This window comes from Eumetopias jubatus, unplaced genomic scaffold, assembly GCF_037043125.1.
Source record: "Eumetopias jubatus isolate StellerSeaLion01/CBP00866 unplaced genomic scaffold, mEumJub1_p1.0 scaffold_6, whole genome shotgun sequence".
NCBI lineage: Eukaryota > Metazoa > Chordata > Mammalia > Carnivora > Otariidae > Eumetopias > Eumetopias jubatus.
This window is the reverse complement of record NW_028274812.1, coordinates 122028245-122051603: the sequence shown is the minus strand read 5'-3', so window position 1 is coordinate 122051603 and position 23359 is coordinate 122028245. Positions and strand designations below refer to the sequence as shown.

The following is a 23359-nucleotide window of genomic DNA, read 5'->3' as shown; positions in this document are numbered from 1 at the left end:
ACTCAAGGAGGATGTGGTGAATTCTACGTTTGCTTCTGTTGCTGGGTGGCCTGAGAGTCTAGTTGAGTGTAATTTTATTGTTGAAACTCTCTAGGCATCTCTGCAATGAGATTTTTCTGGGATCCTTTGGATCCATGATGGCTCTGGACAGGATAAGTCTATCTAGTGCTTCTCAAATGTTAATGTGCACAGAATTGGCTCAAATGTAGGTGGGGTTGGGTTGGGGTCTTGAGATTCTGTATTTCTGATTTGTTCCCTGGTGATGCTAACTTGAGTAGCATGGGGAGGGGTGGAGTTTGGGAGGTTTTTTTTTTTTTTAATTGTTGCTATTATTTTTTTGTGGACTGATCTAAGAAAATAGTGCTTTAACATCAGGCTTTCCTTGGCCTATTTGGTGAAGGTTCTCCAAGTCTTCAGTTAATCAGAATTTATGTTATTCCAACTCCTGGTCTTATCCCTTTAGCTGACCTGACAGGATAAGATTACTTGGTTTCTTCACATTTCTTGTTAGCTCTTAAAATCAGCAAAATTCGTCTTTAATAAGTAGTAAAAAAAAATCTTGTTAATCATTCTAAGGCTACTTTTGTGTTTCCATTTTTCTGTTTCTTTTTTCCTAATATCACTGCTACTAGTTATTTCTTAATGTATTTTTAGTCTGAAGCTTTGTAAAAAATAATTTTCCATCTTTTATTCTACCAGTAAGTATTTGGGAAAATTAACGATTGCGTCACAATGAAATATGGGAAAATTATAAAATTAAAATTTTCTGACCTCTGTTGCAAAAACACTGTAAATTCATTTCTTGTGCTTCATTAAAGGAAAAGAGGCAGACGGGTTAAAACTAATATAATATAAATCTAAAAGAAAATGCACTTATTTAAGTATATATTATAAATTATAAAAAATGTGGCCTTTCCTCTTTATTTTAATGAAATGCTTTTATAATGGTAATTTTCTCTTTTGACCTGTGATGGATAGGAGGTTAATTGATGTTAAATGCCTGCTTTGTTAATCCTTCATCAGCTACTAAATTGATATGGGGGAGTATAGGTCAGGGATACACAAGGCCACGGCCAGCTTGTTTTCTCAGGGAGGTTTTTCCCTTTCTCCAAACCACGTATCAAGCAGTCCAGCTGTATGTAAAGGAGATTTGCCACTCTCCCCTCCCCCTCTTTCCTTCTCTCTTTTCTCACCCCCCTCAACCCTCTCCCCCCTCCTTTTCCCCTCTGTGCTGCAGAGTGACAGCTTGTAGATGTTGCGTGCGAGGAGTTCAGCTGGCGCTGTGTGGTCTGAGTGTGTGGTCTCCACTCAGTCGAGAGGCTGCTAACAGGGTGGATGAGAGAGAGCAAGACTGTTTACTTTAATTTATTTCGGATGCCGGAATTGTGCCCAGAGTTTCTCCTAAGCTTGATTCCATAGCTAGCAGCTTCAATCCCTCCCAGCTGTGGTGCAGTCTCAACTCTGCGCCTGTCCTCTCCCAACAGGCACTTTCCATAGCATCTGCCTATTTAATCCCTTGTGGCTCAGAAATGTTAATAGCACTGCTGAGTGCTGTGATTATATTGCTTTCACTATGTCAAGATATATGGCCTTGTAGAAGTTTCTTTTGAGGTCGAGCTAGAGAAGTAAAGCAGAAATTTTAAGATAAGTGACAAAGTTAATGTACTTTTAGAAATTGGGAAAGCTATTATACAAAATTTGGGTCAAAGTAGTCCACTGTGCTCATGTAAAAGAATCTGGGAGTTTTGTGACAGCCTGTCATGTTTAACCATTTTAATAAAATTAACCAATTTAAGCTGACGGTTGATACCTTGACCCTTTTTGAAAATCTACATTGATTTTGGCATGCCTGTTTACTGTAGTTATTATATTTGTCAGCAGTGATACTGGTTTATTTCATAATAAAGATTTGACAGGTTGAGACAAGTGAAACTTTTTATGCAATAGTGTAAATTTAGGACAATTTTTTTTCTAATTCTTTCATTGTAAATAAATTAGCAGTAGTGTCTTGATTTTATTCCTCTCTTCTGAACATTATTGTTGAGGTGGTCAAGTATTTTGTCATTTAGTAAACACTAGACTATTAATATCACTTGGGATTTTGCATTGTTTAGCTTCTTTATTTCCCCATCTTCCCCACAGTCCTGCTGGAATGGAGCTGGTATTACTGATGTATTGTCCAGGACTAGAAAGTCTAGGCCACTGATATTTTCCAGAGGGGTTAATATATGTAGCTTATTGTTCAACAACTTTCCTTGTTATTTTTAACCCTGAATTTCAGTAAATGAACTCAGTTTCCATCACTGGGAGGGTAAAGTCTTCCCTACTCCCTGACACCCTTTCAGTCCTGACCAAGGCCAAGGTCTTCCTTTAGTCTCCTTTGGTCTTAAATCAGAAGACTTTAGGAAATTAGGTAGTGTCAAATGCTTTTTTTTTCTTTTTAATGCTATCATCTTGTATTTCCTCTTGTGTCCATTTTTGGGGGGTTCTATTCTATGTTTGCAGTGAAAATGATAATCTAATGCCCCCAAGAATTCTGAAGCAAAATTACTGTATTTACAAAGTTGTACAGTCATCACTTCTATCTAATCCTGGAACATTTTTCCTCCAAAAAGAAACCTTGAGCCCACTATCAATCCTTTTCCATTACCCCTCCTCTAGCTATCACTTATCTACTTTGTCTTTATGGGTTTACTTATTCTGAATTTTTATATAAATACAATCATATTATGTAACTTTTTATGTTGATTATGGCAAAATATGTGCATAGTGTCAGTCATTACCCTATGTCTTTTACCTAACGAGAAAATTCTATATATACAGAAAGAAAACATTGGTAAGTAATGGGTATAGTCAAGTAAACATTATAAATAGAATTGAACTTATGTTTCAGAAACTCAGAAATTTTTAACAGAAGCTGTGAAATGCTCTAGGCTTATATTTGATAGAAATGCCTTGTGTGTGTATTGTCTGTCAGTCACCCAGCCATTCTTTGTAGCAGTCAGTCATGCAGGGACCTATTCCCAACCTGTCTTGAATTGACCAGTGTCATTGCTAACTGGCTTTTGAAATTTGATCTAGAACTCTAAAAGGATAAATCCTGATTGAGCCAAATCCCTCTATTCCTGTCTTTGCTTTTATCGGGCTAAATCCTCCAGGAATGAACACTGAACAGGGAAAGGAGTAGGGTTTTGCTCTATGTAACTGAAGTGGCAGTTGGCCTCAGCACCAGTTGATTCTCTTTCAAGGGCAGAGAAACAGTGTCTTTCGAGCTACAATACTTTGGCAGCATTTTTAAAATAGCATTTTTAAATGCATCTTTGTTGAATATAAGTTCATCTTTTTTTTTTTTTTAAAGATTTTATTTATTTATTTGACAGAGCACAAGCAAAGGGAGCGGCAGGCAGAGGGAGAGGGAGAAGCAGGCCCCCCCCCCCAGCAGGGAGCTCGATGCTGGCTTTGACCCCAGGACCCTGGGATCATGACCTGAGCTGAAGGCAGACGCTTGATCGACTGAGTCACCCAGGCTCCCCCAAGTTCATCTTTAAATCTAAGACAAAAATTGCTCTTTGGATTGTTCATTATTTAGAATCGAAAAGTGGAATCTTTTTATATATTTTCAGTTCTGCCCTTCTTACTTATGTGTGGATTTTGACAATTGAAAAATCAAACTTAAGTCAGTTTTGACCTGGTTTTTATAGAAATAAAAGATGGTTGAAAAATAAGTATTTTTTCAGGGCGCCCGGGTGGCTCAGTTTGTTAAGCGTCTGCCTTCGGCTCAGGTCATGATCCCAGGGTCCTGGGATTGAGCCTCACATCGGGCTCCCTGCTCCGCGGGAAACCTGCTTCTCCCTCTTCCATTCCCCCTGCTTGTGTTCCCTCTCTCGCTGTGTCTCTCTCTGTCAAATAAATAAATAACATCTTTAAAAAAAATAAGTTTTTTTTTCTAATGCAAAGAATTATGAAAGGTCCAACTAATTTTGATTTAGACGTTAAAAATATTTTTCGGAAAAGGACACATATTAAAGATTTCGCCCTACATATTAGAATTTCTGATTTTCAGGTAATTCTTTATGGAAGAGGTAATAGAATATCAAGCTTTTCACCTCTGGGGCCTTACAATTAGAGGCCATGTTTGAACTGGTGTCTATTCATTTCAGCCTTTCTCCATATTCATACAAGCAAATATACTTGTACAAAGGTAGGCTTTGTCTTTCTTTTTTTTTCTAATAGCATTGGTTAGATCAAGATTCTAACACATCAACTCTAACAGTTTTTTTAAGGGGGGGGGCAGAGAAAGAGAGAGTCTTAAGCAGTCCACACTATGGGTGGACACAAGGCTTGATCCCATGATCCTGAGATCACGACCTGAGCTGAAATTAAGAGTCAGAAGCGTAACTGTCTGAGCCACCCAGGTGCCTCTCAACTGTAACAATTTTTGAGACAACATAGAAAAAATGATTTCAGGTGGGGTAAAAAGTCCATCGTAGAGATACAAACTAAAATATTTAGGATGTTACGATATGTTTGGGGTTTGCTTTAAAATACTGGCTCAAAAACAACATAAAAATGTGTTGGGAACATGGAGGTTCATTATGCTAACCTCTTATGTATGTTTAAAATTTTCATAATAATCGGTTAAAAAAATCACATGGAGAGTTAGATTAGCATAGAGCTAAGGCCTGGTTTTGAATCTCAACTTTACTACTTACCAGCTGTGACTTTGGACAAACTGTTTAATCTCTGATGATACTACCACTATTAATAAAACCATTTAGCATTTTAGAATACTTTCAGAAACTTTTTCTGTATATTTTAAAATCATAATTTATATAAAAATTATATAATACATATTTATAAGTGTAACATATATTTAAAAATAATTACATATTTTTATTTGCAAAAGCTGAAAATGTTCATATAAATATCCAGCTGAGAGTGGATTTCCACTGGATACATTACATGAAACAAGAGCCTGTCACTTCTTGCCAGATTGGGGGGCCTTTTCTCAGCCTTGGATGTATTTTCAATGAAGCTGATACTTTTTGAGCAACAGCCAGCTGAGATAGTCGACCTGGTTTCCCTAAATTTTGACCTGTAGGTTGTCCTTGGCTTTCGGGGAAGGAGTGATGGTAGTGTTAGTCTGGCGTTGTGCTGGAGGATGGCAGCCACCAAATATGGGTCCAGACCATAGACCTCCAGGTTTTGGATCACAGTTGCCTTTCTAATAGAAGCTCTCTGTGCTAGAGTGATGTCCCTTGGGTCGATTTTCCCTTTCTTCACAATAAGCTCTTGTCCAGGAAAGGTCACTTGATAAGCAGGCTGAAATTTTTCCAAACATCTGGTCGGGAGACTGTCCCAAGGAGGGTTCATAATATATTATATACACATATGTACACAAAATGATTTTAAAATGTACAGAAAAAGTTCCTAGAAATAAGTATTCTAAGATGCTAAATGGTTCCCTAAATACATACAGATTTATATATTTACATATATACATGAATATGTCTCTTTTTAAAAACTGATTTGTTATAAGTATTCTCTTGCTCTGACATGCTTTTCATATTTCACTTGCTGCATAATATTTCCTTGGATGGACCGTCACATTTTAGATACATCATTTTCTAGTTGTTTGGAATGTTTCTATATTTTTTCCCTTTGTGGAAATAAATCATTGTAATTATGGAAGTCTTCATGCCTAATAATCCCCATGGTTTGGATTATTTTATTCATTGGTCACATTTCAAGAATATGTTTTAAGTTTCAACGAAATATTAGCAAACCACATTCAACAGTACATTAAAAGGATCATTAACCATGATCAAGTGGGATTTATTCCAGGATGTAAGGATAGCTCAGTATTCCCAAATCAATCAACATGTTACCCCACATTAACAAAATGAAGGATAAAAAAACATGTATTTATCTAAATCAAATGCAGAAAAAATATTTGACAAAATCCAACATCTGTTCATGATAAAAACTCTCAACAAAGTTGGATTAGAGGGAATATACTTCAATATAATAAAGCCCTTATATGACAGTTCCATAGCTCACATTATACTCAATGGTGAAAAATTGAGAGCTTTTCCCCTAAGATCAGGAATGAGACAAGGATATCCACCTCACCACTTTTATTCAGCACAGTACTGGAAGTCTTAGCTACAGCAGTCAGACAAGAAAAAGAAATAAAAGGCATTCAGATTGGTAAGGAAGAAGTTAATCCATCACTATTCGCAGATGACATGATACTATAAAAAAAAATCGCTGAAGATGCCACCAAAAAACTGTTAGAATTAATAAATGAATTCAGTAAAGTTACAGGATACAAAATTAATATACAGAAATCTGTTGTTTCTATACACTAATAAGAAAGTAGCCAAAAGAGATATTAAGAAAACAATTCCATTTACAATTGTACCAAAAAGAATAAAATATCTAGGAATAAACTTAACAAAGGAAGTGAGAGACTTTACCCTCAACACTAGAAAATATTGATGAAAGAAATTGAAGACCGCACAGGCATATTTAAAGACATACCATGCTCACAGATTGGAAGACTTAATGTTGTAAAAATGTCCATACTACCTAAAACAACCTACAGATTCAATGCAAGCCTATCAAAATACCAACAACATTTTTCACAGAACTGGAAAAAGTAACAGTAAAATTTATATGGAACTACAAAAGACCCCAAATAGTCAAAGCAATCTTGAGAAAGAAGCTGGAGGTATCACAACCCCAGTTTTCAAGACATTCTATAAAACTATAATAATCAAAACAGTACAGTATTGGCACAAAAATAAACACATAAATTAATGGAACAGAATTGAGAGCCCAGAAATAAACCCACATTTATATGGTCAATTAATCTATGACCAAGGAGGCAAGAATATACAACGGGGAAAAGAGTCTCTTCAATAAATGGTGCTGAGAAAACTGGACAGCTACATGCAAAAGAAAGAATGCTTTCTTACACCATACAAGGATAAACTCAAAATGGATTAAAGACCTAAATGTGAGACCTAAAGCCATAAAACTCCTAGAAGAAAACATAGGCAGTAATCTCTTTGACATTGGCCTTAGGAACATTTTTCTAGATGTGTCTCCTCAGGCAAGGGAAACAAAGGCAAAAATAAACTACTGGTACTACATCAAATATAAAGCTTGTACACAGTAAAGGAAACCTTAAACATAATGAAAAGGCAACTTCGTGGGAGAAGATATTTGCAAATGATAAGGTGTTAATATCCAAAATATATAAAGAACTTCTATAACTCAACACCAAAAACCCAATTAATGCAATTAAAAAATGGGCAGAGGACGTGAACAGACATTTTTCCAAAGAAGACATACTTATGGCCAACAGACTCATGAAAAGATGTTCAACATCACTAATTGTCAGGTGAATACAAATCAAAACCACAGAGATAGCACCTTTTACCTGTGAGAATGACTAAAATAAAAAGGTTAAGAAATAAGTGTTGCTGAGGATGTGGAGAAAAAGAAACTCTTGTGCACTGTTTGTAGGATTGTAAGTTGGTATAGCAATTGTGGAAAACAGTATGGAGGTTCTTCGAAACATAGAAATACAGAAAGAAAAAAGTAGAAATCCATATGATCCAGGAATTCCACTGCTGGGTATTTACCCAAAGAAAATGAAAACACTAATTTGAGAAGATATTTGCACTGCTATGTTTATTGCATGATTATTTACAATAGCTAAGATATGTGAGCAACCTAAATGTTCACCATTGGATGAATGGATAAAGAAGTAGTATATTTATTCAATGGAATATTATTCAGCCATAAGAAGGATGAGATCTTGCCATTTGTGACAACATGGATGGGCCTAGAGGTATTATGCTAAGTGAAATAAGTCAGAGAAAAAAATAGAATATGATTCCACTTATGTATGGAATCTAAAAAACAAAACAAATGAACAAACAAAAAGCAGAAACAGACGCATAAATACAGAGAACAAACTGATGGGTGCCAGAGGGGAGGGGGAAGGGAAGGATGGGTAAACCTGGTGAAGGGGAGTGAAAAGTACAGAATTCTAGTTGTAGAATGAATAAGTCACAGCATGAATGGTAGAGTATAGGGAATATAGTCAATGGTATTGTAATAGTGTTGTATGGCAAAAGATGGTAGCTACACCTGTGGTGATCATAGCATAAAGTGTAGAGTTGTTGAATTAATATGTTGGGGAAAAAAAGAATATGGGGTGCCTAGGTGGCTCAGTTGTTAAGCGTCTGCCTTCAGCTCAGGTCATGTCCCAGGGTTCTGGGATCCAGCCCCACATCAGGTTCCCTGCTAAGCGGGAAGCCTGCTTCTCCCTCTCCCACTCCCCCCCGCTTGTGTTCCCTCTCTCCCTGTGTCTCTCTCTGTCAAATAAAATCTAAAAAAAAAAAAAAAATGTTACAAGTCAAAAGAAGCATTTGTAAGACTTTGACACATTTTACCAAATTGTTTTCCAATGGTTTATATTGGAATGTTTGTATTTTTGTTGGAATGGTTTGTATTGCTGCCGGCGGCAGTGCGTAGGAGCACTACACAGATTCAGTGGACAATCATGACTTAAATATTTTTCATTAATAGTCCAACAGTGGAATCTCTTGTAATTTGCATTTCTGTGAGGTTGAATTTTTTTCCATATATTTGTTTGTTGGTTGCATTTCCTCCATTGTGAATTTTCTTTCTTATGCCTTTCTCTATTTTTTTGAGTCTTAATGTTTTCTTGATTTTGTGAGATGTGTTTATAATAAAGCTATTCATGTTTTATTTTGAATATTTTCTCTAATTTACTGTTTGGCTTTTAAATTTGGTTGTCTCATTTATTAACCTATAGAAGGTGTACATTTCTATGTGGTGTGTTCACTGTTGGGATTCTTCCATCAGCTCCAAACTTAGTCTTCCTATGCCCAGAGCTGTAATATACATGTACTTTTATGTTATTTTAGGTTTATTGGCTTAATCAGAATTATATTCAACTCTCTAAATAACCAAAATTCTTTAACTCCAGAGATGTTTGAAATAATGTGAGCAAGAAAATTATGCTTTGGACTATATTTATGGGGATTGGAATTAATATGTTAAAAATAAAGAGGCCAGAAAATATAGTAATTGTTTAGAATATTAAGCTTGGTATTTGGCTATCCTGAGTATATATCATAAACAGTATTTGGAATTTTTTCATCAGATTGTGAGGTACAGGGCTGTGGCTTTAAAGAAATAGTTTACCCATTTGCTGTGGAGTTGATACACCCTGGTTCTTGAGACTTAATCTTTGTTGACAGTTGCATTATTGTATTTAGCCCTCTCCTTCCTGCATCTTGTGTCTTTCTTACCCAAATTATGTGGCAAGACTCTATAATAACTCTTTTCTCTGTTAATAACATCTTCAGTCTTAGATTAAAGTCATCCTCTTGTAAAGTTTCACATCCAGTCTTCAACATGGCAACACATTTAATGACTTACCCAGCCTCCAAATTCAATTAAAGTTGGTTTTTTACCTATGCAGAGGAGCAATACTGTGTTACTTTTATATTGGGCTTTAATGTTTGCAGAGATTTTTGACATACTTGGTTTCGTTTAATCCTCTCAGTGTACCTGTGAAGTTAGCTATTATTCCCGTTTTATAGATGAGAAAACTAGGAGTTTAAAGGGACCTGAATAAATATAGTTAGGATTTGAATATATATCTTTTGACTCCTAGTTAGGTGGCTTTTCTACTGATTTTGTATCTTTCCCAGATGAACAAATTGGTTTGTCTGGTTAAAGTGTGGTCTGATGACACCAGTGTTGTTTACCCTGTATAAGTCAATTTGCTTTGTATTGATGAAAACTTTTGGTATCCTTAATGCCAGTCAGCATCTCTTGGTGCATATCTACACTGCAGAACTGGGCTGAGAGGTCAGCTTGTTAGCACTTGTGAAAAGTATTCTTTTTGGTGCCTTTTTCTTTTTTTTTTTAGTAGGCTCCATGCTGGGAGCTTGAACTCACGACCCTGAGATTAAGACGTGAGCTGATAGCAAGAGTCAGACACTTATCAGACTGCACCACCCAGGCACCCTGGTGCCATTTTCATATACGAAGGATATCAGTGTGTGTGTGTGTGTGTGTGTGTGTGTGTGTGTGTGTGTGTGTGTGTGAGATACAGACACAGTCGCTAGAGCCAATTGCCTAGGTGTGAATCCTGCTCTTTCAGTTATTAGTTGCTGGATTTTAGACAAAGTATTAATGGGGTATCCTCACAGGGGAGTTGTAAGGATTAAAAGCTATTACATGGAAAGAACGGAATCGTTCAATAGATGTAACTGTTGTTACTATTATTAATTGATGTTTGCTTCTTATCTAAGACATGTTGTGTTATCTGTTAATTAATGGCTAGCTACATCCTTTACTGATGTTATTTGTGTTGTTTCTTATATTGTAAAAATACCTTAAAGGCAAAAGCCATATTTGTTCCTAAATGTACACCTTAAATGCTAACCGTCTATTACACGTGAAAACTTCAACCCACTAATTAAGTAGTTAAGATCCCCATAAAGCGTAATGTGGGAAATTGCAGAACCTTTCCTCCTCAGGGTCACCAGGAGAACCTGTCCTCTCCAAAGAGTCAGTTTGGAAGCAGTGGGTGATAATGGCACCCATCTCTGTTAGAATGAATAAAGCATCTTTTCATGTACTCTGCAAGAGTCAGAGGTCAGTAATGTTGGATTCTCCTGTCACTAATCTGTCTTGGATAAATGACATGAAAGCATTACTATGGCCAGATTCCCTTTAGCGCTTAGAGTTAAGGAATTTCTAAATATTCTTTGCTTCCTTTCCTCCTTCCTGCTAGCCTGAGACTCTTGGGTGAAAGGGAGGATTGGCATTTACTCATAGTGGCCCAGAAAAGATTGAAAATGTAGATTTTATTGTTATTGAGGTATGGTGAGGCCAACATGAGAAAAGGTAGCTCTTGAAAAGACAGGGTTGCCTGAGTAGCTCAGTTGGTGAAGCATACTACTCTTGACTTAGCTCAGGTCTTGATCCTTGGGGGTCATGAGTTTGAGCCCCACATTGGGCTCCACACTGGGAGCCTACATTAAAAGAAAGGGAAAAAAAGACAGTTTGTTATTCACAGTCCCTAAGAGGAGGGGGCAGGGTAAGGGAAGCTAGGGTTGAGGAAAGTACTAGGGTTGGTCAGAAGGCAGAACATGTAAGAATGGGCCAGAGCCTTTATTATGGTTTTCTCTGGAAGGAACAGGCAAGGCACGGTAGGCAAGCTGAGCAAGTTTAGGATTGGATTGATTTTGGGAGGCTCTGCTTTATGCAGTGGTCCTTAGTTGTCTGGTGTCTGGCCTTGGGGTGTTTAGGACAGGGGTGTGTTGTCCTGGACTGCAGGAGCTTGATGAAGGGTGGGTATGGACTCTGGATCGGTTGGCTTGTGTAGCAGGGGTATGCTCCTGGCAAGTTGTTGGCTATCTCTAGGAATTAGTTAACCCTCAGAGGGGCAGTTCCTTTCCTGGTCTGCAACACCCCAAAATACTGAAGCATTATAAAATACAGAAAGTAAAAAAAAAAAAAAAACATGATTAATTCATGGACTAGGACTTTGTATCACAGCTTCAGGATTTAGTAGCAGAGGAGAGCAGAGATCAGTAGAGCAGTGGTCCTTATCACCGATGAGAAGAGGCATAAATTTGACCTAGAAAAGAGTATTAGAGAAAGCATTTGATATCTAACCCCCTTCTCTTCCCAGTCATTTTTGAAGTTATTATTGTGTTTTGGAGACACTCTTTCTTCTGTTTACCACAGTCCAAATTCATTTTCACTGTTAAGCTTTGAGAAGTGTTCACAGTCCACATTTTGTACAAGATAATTTTTTTACAGGGTATGTGAACTCTTAAGAGGAAAATGGCCCATAGGCTAGCTAACTGAAAGAATAAATAAATAAATCACTTTTAAGGCTAAACAAATTCCTTATATATATATTTTTTCTTTTTTTACCAAATTATATGAAGAAAGGAAGTAATCATGTTTGCAGTCTTTGTCGTTCAGTTAGGATCACCTGTTCTGTCATTATTGTGGCAATAAAAAACTCATTTTGATCTTAGAATTACTGATTTAGGTATAATGACTCAAATTTGGCTGATTGCATGTGAATTATGACCAATTTGGCATTTTTGCATAATTTCTAGTTTGGAGTTTGATAGTTCTGTTAGTCTTTGAACCTAGCATAGCAATATAAAATTTGATTAGAAACAAATGACAGTTTGGGGTATCTGGCTGGCTCATTTGAAAGAGCATGTGACTTTTGATCTTGGGGTCTTGAGTTAGGAGCCCCACGTTGGGTGTGGGGATTACTAAAAAAACAAAAAACAAAAACCAAAAAACGATAGTTCTGTTTCCTATTTTTGGGTCAAGGAGGTAGCAGATAACCACTCATGAGCTTTTGTATATATACTTTTTGGTCATTATTTGACATCAGCACTTGTCTGGAATCTAGAGGGCTACCACAGATATCCAAGTGAAAACCTGTCACAATTAACTCTTCCCTCTGAGTTGGTTTGTTAGTATTTTAGTAGATAGGGATCCAGAAGGGGAGAGTCAGAATAAATAGGGATTAGAGCCTGAGGATGTGGGGTGATCAGTAGTCAGGGTTTCTTCCTGTGGCTCAGGTAAGTGTAAATAAGACATAATGTTAAGGAAGATCATGGTGGTGAGCCTGGGAGTTTGAGGGGCAGGAGGAGTGGGAATCTTGTCAGGGTATGCTGAGATCCAGCCCTCTTGCTCTTCCAAGGTGATGCAGAGGCTCTGGAAGAGGGGTCTTATCCTGAGCACCCAGATCTCTGGCCTCCAGTCTAATCCCTGGAGCAGTGATTCTCAACTGGGGGTGACCCTCTCCCCTTCCCTGGGGACATTTGGCATTGTCTGGAGATATATTTTAATCATTGCAATTGGGGTTGTGCTGTTGTTATGTAGTGCAAAGAGCCCAGATATGCTGTTAAGCATCCTGCTCTGTACAGGACCTCCATCATTACAAAGAATGACCCTGTCCAAAGCATGACTAGTGCCACAGTTAAGAAATCCTGCCTGGAGGATCACAAGAAACTCTGGGTTGTTCCTGACCTAGTGGAGATGTGGAGGGCAGCTAGGACACATGGAGCTTCTGGACACCATTCTGACTTCTTTTATGGAGGAATGCTAAAGAACTGAAGTGAACAAAAACTAGGACAGCAGTAGAATAGGAGAGAGTGATTGTCATCCAGGAGCAGTGCAGCAGATTAGAAGCAACAAATTAGAAGGAAAGGAAATAGATTCTTCAGAGACTGGCACCCTGATTTTAATAATCAGAGTCTGACATCAATTGAGATGACTATACAAAGCAAGCTCATAAAACACTGCAGCTTGAAATAATAACCCAAGAACATGTACAAAACAATCTTTAATGATCATGATAATGGCTGTGAATGATTCCTTAAGTTAAATTATGTTCCATATGCTATTATAAGACAAATTTAGACAAGTTTAGAAAGATTCCTGCCAAAATAGTTACAAGTTATATATATATTTCCATCTCAGAATTGAGTTAACAGCAAACTGTTGCTCCCCAAATTGGAGAGGTATAGGCAGGTACAGAGAATCACAACTTAACCAGAGCAGAAGTCCGGGAGCAGACATCTCGGTGGGAACCAGTACCAGTTGCTGATGGACATCCTGTCCATCTTTCCACAAAAACTAACGAGACATACTTAGACAAAGAACACAGTTCTTTTGCATCAGAACCAAACTAAGCGTCAGAACCAAACTAAGATATGGTAGGGATGTTGGAATTATTGAACCAGGAATTTGAAACAACTGTCATTAAAATGCTAAGGGCTATAAATGGAAAAAGTGGGTAACATGCAAGAACAGATGAGACATGTAAGCAGAAAGAAACTTTAAGAAAGTATCAAAAGGAAATAGAAATAAAACACGCTGTAACAGAAATGAAGAATCCCTTTGATGGGCTTATCAGTAAACTGAATATAGGTGAGAAAAGAATCAGTGAGCTTAAAGAAATGTCAATAACTGAAATAACAAAGAGAAAAAACTGAATAAAATTGAATATCCAAGAAATGTGGGACAGTTACAAAAGGTATAACACATAATGGAAATATCAGAAGGAGAAGGAGAGAAAGGAACAGAAAAAATATTTGAAGTAATACCTGAGAATTTCCTAAAAGTAATGATAGATCCCAAACCACAGATCAGAAAATTCAGAAAATAGTAAGCAGACAAATAACACAAAATCTACACTTAGATATATATATTCAAACTGCAGAAAAATCAAAGAGAAAATAGTGAAGGAAGCCGGGGGTAGGGGAAATTACCTAGAAAGGAACAAAGATAAATATTACATGGTACTTCTCTTCAGAAACCATGCAAGCAAGCAAGGAAAAACTATCAACCTAGAGTTCTGTATGCAGTGAAGTTAACCTTCAGAAGTGAAGGAGAAATAAAGACTTTCTCAGACAAACAAAATTGAGGAAATTTTTCACCAGATTATGTTAAATGTTAAAAGAAGTTAAAATGTTAAAGAAGTTTTTTTTCAGAGAGAAGGGAAATGATATACATCAGAAACTCAGATGTACATAAAGGAAAAATGTTAGAGAAGGAGTAAATGAAGGGGCTTCTCCTGAGGTACTGTGCCATGTCCAACACCCAGAACCTCTATCCATGCTGAATAATGCAGGTATAGAGCATGGTGGATTGTTGGCTTAATAAAGAAAGAGTAGAAGACTTGCTTTCTTGTCCCACAGCTGCAGCTTCTGCATTTGAAAATACCAGAGTAGATAATAGTGGGTTCTCTGATTTATGGAAAGGAAGAATCTATTCCAAAGACTTTAGGCAAAACTGGGTGGCTCAGTCGTTGAGCGTCTGCCTTCGGCTCAGGTTGTGGTCCCGGGGTCCTGGGATCAAGCCCCACTTTGGGCTCCCTGCTTGGCGGGAAGCCTGCTTCTCCCTCTCCCACTCCCTTTGCTTGTGTTCCCTCTCTTGCTGTGTCTCTCTCTGTCAAATAAATAAATAAAATCTTTAAAAAAAACTATAAATAAGAAATGAAAATATGATGAAAACCATCTTCCTCTCAGCTTTATAAATGTTAACATACCATATGTCTTATGCAACAGAACAAATATAGTATTGTAATGCCACTTAAGTTGTGGCTTCTTGAGACCAATCATTCAGAGATTAAAGAAAAAGGAATTATATTAAGTGTAGACAGAATGAGCTTTCCAGAAGCCAAAATTATTACAGCTTTTCATACTAGAAATGGAAGAGCCACTGAAGCATCCTATAAGTTTTTCTAATAAAGTAAATATTAATGATATTAACCTAAAAAATAAAACTAACAGTTATTTTACCAGCAGAAATAGGTCTATTCAGGAATAGTAAGAGAATTGCAAGCATATCTGTGCCCAGAGAACATGGACAAGGAAAGGAACTCTCTTTTATAGAGGAAAAGGGAGAGTTGGTAGGCTGTTATAAACAAAAAGTCCATTCGGAGTAAACTGGGAGTGGAAGTATAGTAGCTTTTCATTGGCTGTCTCTCTGGGCTGTTGCTGGAAGAGAAGGAAACATTTTCTTACTCCTGCTAGGATAGTAAAATAGGCCTTTTTTTCCTGTTGGGTCTGCAATTGATAGGAGTGGTAGGGCTTGAGAGCTCACCGTCAGCCTCCTGAGTCCATTCTAAATGAGGTTTTCCTATTCTTAATGTTAATAATGGCTATAATCCACATAAGTAAAGTCTTTTGGTATCTGTCCCCCTGCCCTCCTTTTTTTTTTTAAGTTCTTTAGATCAAAAAGTGAGAAAAATCACTGTGGGTTATACCTAGCTGTGATTGGTTCATTTCTTGCTAGGATCTCATGAAGAGCCCTTGGTAGGGAATTCGAAGCACTTGTTTAAGTCCCTGGTTGGGCCTGGGTTTGGGCTGTGGGGGACAAGGTGGGTGAGTCTCCATTTGTGCTGTGCATGAGGGCCTGTCTATGGAATGACTTGGAGCAATGACTGATAATTGCCTAATAATAGGCAACAAACCACAGACTCAGGAAGCTCAGAGAATACTCAAGCAGGACTTACACTAAAAAATCTATATTTAGTTATATTCAAACTGCGGAAAATTAAAAACAGTCTTGAAGTAGGCCAGAGGAAAAACACCTTACTTATGGGAAATCAAGGATAAGAATTATATTGAATTTCTTTTCAGACACCATATAAGCAAGAAAAGAATGAATAAGAAGAGTGTAATATTTAAAGTGCTGGAAAAAAATATCAACATAGAATTCTGTGTACAAGCAAAATTATCAAATTATCCTTCAAAAGTGAATGAGATATACTTAAAAATTGGAGGAATTTGTCTCCAGTAAGCCTACTTCGCAAGAAACATTAAAAGAAATTCCTCAGAAAGAAAGATGATAAAGGTCAGAAACTAGGATCTACATAAAGGAAGAAGAAATGAAGATAAAATACATTTTTTCTTATTCTTAATTGATCAATTTGTTCAATAACAGGAACAAAATATTTGGTGGTGATAGCTTATAGAGAACAGAAATTAATGACAACATGTTACAAAGCATAGGAAAGAGAAGTTGGGAATACTGTATTATAAAGTCCTTCCACTAGCCATGAAGTACAGTGTTATTTGAAAGTCAACTTGGTTTAGTTGTACATGTGTAATGCAAACTGTAGGGCAACCACTGAAAAACATTGAAGAAGTATGATTGATAAGCTAAGGGAGGAGAAAAAAAGGATTTTAAGGCATTGAAACTCTTCTCTATGATACTGTAATTGTGAATACATGTAATTATACATTTGTCAAAACTCAAATGTACAACACAAAAAGTGAACCCTAATAGCAAACTATGGCATTTAGTTAACATATCAATTTTGACTTACCAATTTTAACAAATATACCATACTAATGTAAGATATTAGTTATAGATGAAACTGTATGTGGGGCTTGTGAAGGGGTATGTAACCTTCAAAATAAAATGGCTACTTATTTTACCAGCAAAATAGTGTATTTGGGGATAGTAGAGGAATTGCAATTCAGGACATGCAGGCTATGGAAAACCATAGGCAAGTCTGGAGAATGAGAGGAACGTTACTTTATAGAGAAAAAGAAGAGGAGAGTCAGCTTTGAAGCAAAGTCTGTTGGAGGAAAGCAAGAGTTCAAGGTGGCGATGTTACTGAGAGTTATATGGAAAAGGAACGAAGCCTCAGTTCTTTTCACTGCCATAGTACAGAATTACAGGATAGCAAGATGAAAGTAAAGTGAGCAAAGTTTTATTAAAGTATGCTCCAAGGGAGGAGTGGGCCAGTCATGAGACAACGGCCCTGGAAACGTTGGGCTGTGGGTTTATATCAATAAAAATTGATATTTTGCATGAGTCGTAAGGTGGCAACATATGAATGATAGGCCTAGATTTATACAATAATTAGCCAACTATGCATGTCCTTTCCCAAAATGTTTTCAAAATGCTGCTTGGGGTAGCAAACCACATTATTTCTATTCTAGAGACATAGGTCAAAGAAGGGACAAGGGGTTGCTTTCGGCAGGAGCACAACAAGCACAATAAACTTCACCAAACCACCTGCTAGATGGGTGGCATGGGGTTGTCCCCCGGTGGTCCTCTGTTGGGCCTTTCCATCAGGATGTCTAAGGTCCATCCTTCTTGTCACTCATGCCTAGCTTCCTGCCTAACAGTGATGGTTTGTCATCATCTGAATCGTGATAGTTTCTTATTGGCTGGGCTGTTGCTCGGCAAGGAGAAAATCTTCTTCCTTGTTGGGGTAGTAAATTGAATTTCTTCCTGTCCAGGAATGTGAAGTAAGCTGTGATGGAAAGTCCCATCAGGGCTTCCTGAATCCATCCTAAATGAGGTTTCCCTCAATTAATACCCACAGCTATATGGGAATTCTCTGTACTTTCTACTTAATTTTTCTGTAAACAAGAAACTATTAAAAAAAGACTATTAAGAAAAAAACCCAACTTGTCAAGTCTTTAAAGAAATAAAGCACCTAATTTCTCAGTTCTGTGCAATAACTGATTCAATAGACCTTGATTTCTAAAAGGGATGCTAAAACAGTTTTTGAAATTCTTTTTGTAAGCATAAGATAATATTTGGAGTATTTATTCAGTTTTTTATCAGTAGGACTTACAGGATGAAGATGCTATCACATATACCAGTATTTTTTATTTTTTCTCTTAGTTTCTTATATGTTCTAATCACTGTGAGGAAAATCCTGGTGCTAGAAACAGGAAAGGAACCTTAACATATATCTGGGAATTCGAAGAGTTTCAGCTTTAAATGTTTCAGATTAGAATGGTGTTGAGACAGGGGATGCTGACCTGCCATCATCTAATAGGGGTTGGCACACTTTTTCTGAAAGGGTGAGATAGTAAATGCTTTAGGCGTTTTTGGCCTTAAAGTCTCTATTGCAACTACTCAGTTCTGCTATTGCAGTGAGAAAGCAGTCGTAGACAACATGGAAATGAATTCGTGTGTTCCAATAAAATTTTATTTACAAAAACAGGTGTATTTCTTGGTTGCTATCGTTCACTGACTCCTGATCTAAAACAAGCACCAGGGAAGCTCAGTGAATAAGTAAATGAAGGGATTCCACAAAAGAAACCTCAGTAAATTCCCCAATTAGGACATTTATGCACTACATTCTCTGACCAAAACAAGTAAACAAACTTGGAGTAAGAATAAAGTAAATGCGGAAATAATAACAATAATAATAATAATAAAAAGCTCCACAACAAACTTAACTGTGGAATTCTTTAAAGCTTTCTAAAGTTAATCTTGGGTCAAAGAAGAAATCAAAACTGCGACTACAGATCATTTATAAATGAATAGTGAAACCACTGCATGTCAAAATCAGTGGTATGACCAGCATAGCAGGAAAAGTAGTGGCTTTAAAGGTTATTATTAAAGGAAGACTGAAACAAATGAACTAAGTATTCAATATAGGTAGGAAAAACAAAGCAAAATAAAACACAAGAGGAATTGACAAATGTTGAAGCTGCAGGTTGAAGCTGTAGGTAATAAACACCTCTCCTGAAAAAAGAAGGTAGAATTTACAGCTTATATCAAGGTCTGTTATTATAAAAGATCATTAAAACAGAAAGCATTCACAAGTCTAACCATGAAGAAAGAGATATTTACAAATACTCAAGACAATGACAAAGGTGATAAAACCACAGCTATGGAAGAAGTATGATGTTAAATTTGAAAATCAGAATGAAATATCTGACTTTCTGAAACATATACTAAAATTATCTAAAGATTTATAGAATATGGTCCTATTACCATGAAGGAAATTCTCAAATAATCATACCTAATGATGTAGTAGATATAGATGGTTTTACAAGCGAGCAACAGGAAACATACAAGGAATAGGACATTTCTATATAAACAACTACAAGATAGCAAATATGGAAAACTAAATTCTTTCGTAAGGCTAGAACAGCACTCTGGATACAGTAAATGCTCAGTAATATTTGTGAACTGCTGAATGCTTCTTGTTATTAAAAAATGAGCAAAGAAATACAAGAAAAGATAATTTCTGACTAATTGAAAGTTAGATTTAAGTTGTAAAACTCTTAAAGTAGTAGGGAATCAAATCCAGGAATGTTTAAAGAACTAATAAAATGGAACCAAGTGGGGCGCCTGGGTGGCTCAGTCAGTTAAGCATCTGCCTTTGGCTCAGGTCATGATCCCAGGGTCCTGGGATTGAGTCCCACATTGGGCTCCCTACAAAGCGGGAGCCTGCTTCTTCCTCTAGCTGCCATTCCCCCTGCTTGTGTTCACTCTCTCTCTCTCACTCTCTTTCTCAAATAAATAAATGAATAAATAAATATCTTTAAAAAATGGAACCAGGGGCGCCTGGGTGGCTCAGTTGGTTGAGCGACTGCCTTTGGCTCAGGTCATGATGCTGGAGTCCCAGGATCGAGTCCCGCATCGGGCTCCCTGCTCAGCAGGGAGTCTGCTTCTCCCTCTGACCCTCCCCCCTCTCATGCTCTCTCTATCTCATTCTCTCTCTCAAATAAATAAATAAAATCTTTAAAAAAATAAAAAATGGAACCAAGTAATGTTTATTCCTAGAATATAAGCTAATTCATTAATAGGAAATTTATTATTTTAATTCATTATATTAATAGGTTAAAAAAGTTATCTTCAAAGATGTTGAGAAAATATTTGGTAGATTTCACTGCCCATTTCTAATTTTAAAAATAGACTTTCAATAAACTAAGGATAGAAAGCTATTTTCTGTAACATAATTATTAGCTATGTAATATCAATAGTAAACATCCTACTTAATGGTACAGTGCTAGAGCATGTATTCTCAACAGGAACAATAACTGAAAATTAGCCTTTCAGGGGACAAAAAATATCTTAATTTTTATGTCTAAAGTACAGATATACATACAGTACGTTATATAGATACTCAGTATATTCATGATACTAAAATTTCTTTAGGGCAGTTAGGCTAAAAAGCCTCCTCACAGAGGCAGTAATGAAAAACAGGTTGAGAAACTGTTCTAGGGGATTGCCTTTATTTAAATTAAAATTTTTTTTTTTAATTTTAATTCAGTTAATATATAATGTATTATTGGTTTCAGAGGTACAGGTCTGTGATTCATCGGTCTTATATAATGCCCGGTGCTCTTTATATCTTATGCCCCCCTTAATGTCCATCACCCAGTTACCCCATCCCTCCACCCCTGTCTCCTCCAGCAACCCTCGATTTGTTTCCTAGATTTAAGAGTCACGTATGGTTTGTATCCCTCTCTGGTTTTGTCCTGTTTTATTTTTTCTTTTCTTCCCTTCGGTTCCTGTTTTGTTTCTTAAGTTTCACATATCAGTGAGATCATGATAATTGTCTTTCTCTGACTGACTTATTTCACTTAGCATAATACTGTCTAGTTCCATCCATCCACATCCTTGCAAATGGCAAGATTTCATTTTATGATGGCTGCATAATATTCCATTACACACACACACCACATCTTCTTTATCCATTCATCTGTCGTTGGACATCTGGTCTCTTTCCATAGTTTGGCTGTTGTGGACATTGCTGCTATAAACTTTGGGGTGCAGGTGCCCCTTCAGATCACTACATTTGTCATCTTTAGGGTAAATACCCCAGTAGTGCAATTGCTGGGTCATAGGGTAGCTCGATTTTCAACTTTTTGAGGAACCTCCATACTCTTTTCCAGAGTGGCTGCACCAGCTTGCATTCCCACCAACAGTGTAGGAAGGTTCCCCTTTCTCCGCATCCTCGCCAACATCTGTCGTTTCCTGACTTGTTTTAGCCATTCTGACTGGTGTGAGGTGGTATCTCATTGTGGTTTTGATTTGTATTTCCCTGATGCCGAGTGATGTGGGGTACTTTTTCATGTGTCTTTTGGCGATTTGTATGTCTGTTCATGTTTTCTGCCCATTTCTTGATTGGATTATTCTTTGGGGTTGAGTTTGATAAGTTCTTTAGATTTTAGATACCAACCCTTTATCTGATATGTCATTTGCAAATATCTTCTCCCATCTGTTGGTTGTCTTTTGGTTTTGTTGACTGTTTCCTTTGCTGTGCAAAAGCTTTTTATCTTGATGAAATCCCAGTAGTTCACTTTTTTAAATTTTATTATGTTACGTTAGTTACCATACAATATATCATTAGTTTTTGATGTGGTGATCCACGATCCATTGTTTTCATATAACACCCAGTGCTCCATGCAGTACGTGCCTGCCTTAATACCCATCACTGGGCTAACCAATCCCCCCTCCCCCCTCCCCTCTAAAACCCTGTTTGTTTCTCAGAGTCCATAGTCTCTCATGGTTCATCTCTCCCTCTGAATTCCGGCCCCCTTCATTTTTCCCTTCCTTCTCCTAATGTCCTCCATGCTATTCCTTATGTTCCACAAATAAGTGAAACCTGATATGGTAATTGACTTTCTCTGCTTGACTTATTTCACTTAGCATAATCTCCTCCAGTCCCATCCATGTTGGTATCAAAGTTGGGTATTCATCCTTCCTGATGGCTGAGTAATATTCCATTGTATATATGGACCACATCTTCTTTATCCATTCATCTGTTGAAGGGCATCTTGGCTCTTTCCACAGTTTGGCTATTGCGGACATTGCTGCTATGAACATTGCGGTGCACATGGCCCTTCTTTTCACTGCATCTGTGTCTTTGGGGTAAATACCCAGGAGTAGAATTGCTGGGTCATAGGGTAGCTCTATTTTTAAAATTCTGAGGCACCTCCACACTGTTTTCCAAAGTGGCTGTACCAACTTGCATTACCACCAACAGTGTAAGAGGGTTCCCCTTTCTCCACAGCCTCTCCAACATTTGTTGTTTCTTTCCCTGTCCATTTTTGCCATTCTAACTGGTGTAAGGTGGTATCTCAGTGTGGTTTGGATTTGAATTTCCCTGATGGCTAATGATGATGAACATTTTTTCATGTGTCTGTTAGCCATTTGTATGTCTTCTTCAGAGAAGTGTCTTTTCATATCTTCTGCCCATTTTTTGACTTGATTATTTGTTTTGGGTGTTGAGTTTGAGAAGTTCTTTATAGATCTTGGATACCAGCCCTTTATCTGTAGTGTCATTTGCAAATATCTTCTCCCATTCTGTGGGTTGCCTCTTTGTTTTGTTGACTGTTTCCTTTGCCATGCAGAAGCTTTTTATCTTGATGAAGTCCAAAAAGTTCATTTTTGATTTTGTTTCATTAGCTTTTAGAGATGTATCTTGAAAGAAGTTGCTGTGGGCAGTGTCAAAGAGGTTACTGCCCATGTTCTCCTCTAGGATTTTGATGGATTCCTGTCTCACATTGAGGTCTTTCATCCATTTTGAGTTTATCTTTGTGTAGGGTGTTAGAGAATGGTCGAGTTTCATTCTTCTGCATGTGGCTGTCCAATTTTCCCAGCACCATTTATTGAAGAGACTGTCTTTTTTTCCATTGCATGTTTTTTCCTGCTTTGTCGAAGATTATTTGACCATAGAGTTGAGGGTCCATATCTGCGTACTCTGTTCTGTTCCATTCATCTATATGTCTGTTTTTGTGCCAGTACCCTGCTGTCTTGGTGATCACAGCTGTGTAATATAGCTTGATTCAGGCAACGTGATGCCCCCACCTTTGTTTTTCTTTTTTAACACGTCCTTGGTGATTCGGGGTCTTTTCTGATTCCGTACAAATTTTAGGATTGTTTGTTCCAGCACTTCGAAAAATGTTATTGGAATTTTGATCGGGATGGCATTGAAGGTATAGATTGCTCTGGGGAGCATAGACATTTTAACAATGTTTATTCTTCCGAT

General features: G+C 37.2%; 1 protein-coding gene across 4 annotated transcripts in view; it reads left to right on the top strand.

Annotated features, from left to right (window-relative positions):
- Positions 1-23359, top strand: part of EXOC2 (exocyst complex component 2) — a 287628-nt gene that overhangs the window by 5900 nt on the left and 258369 nt on the right. The window lies entirely within an intron of this gene.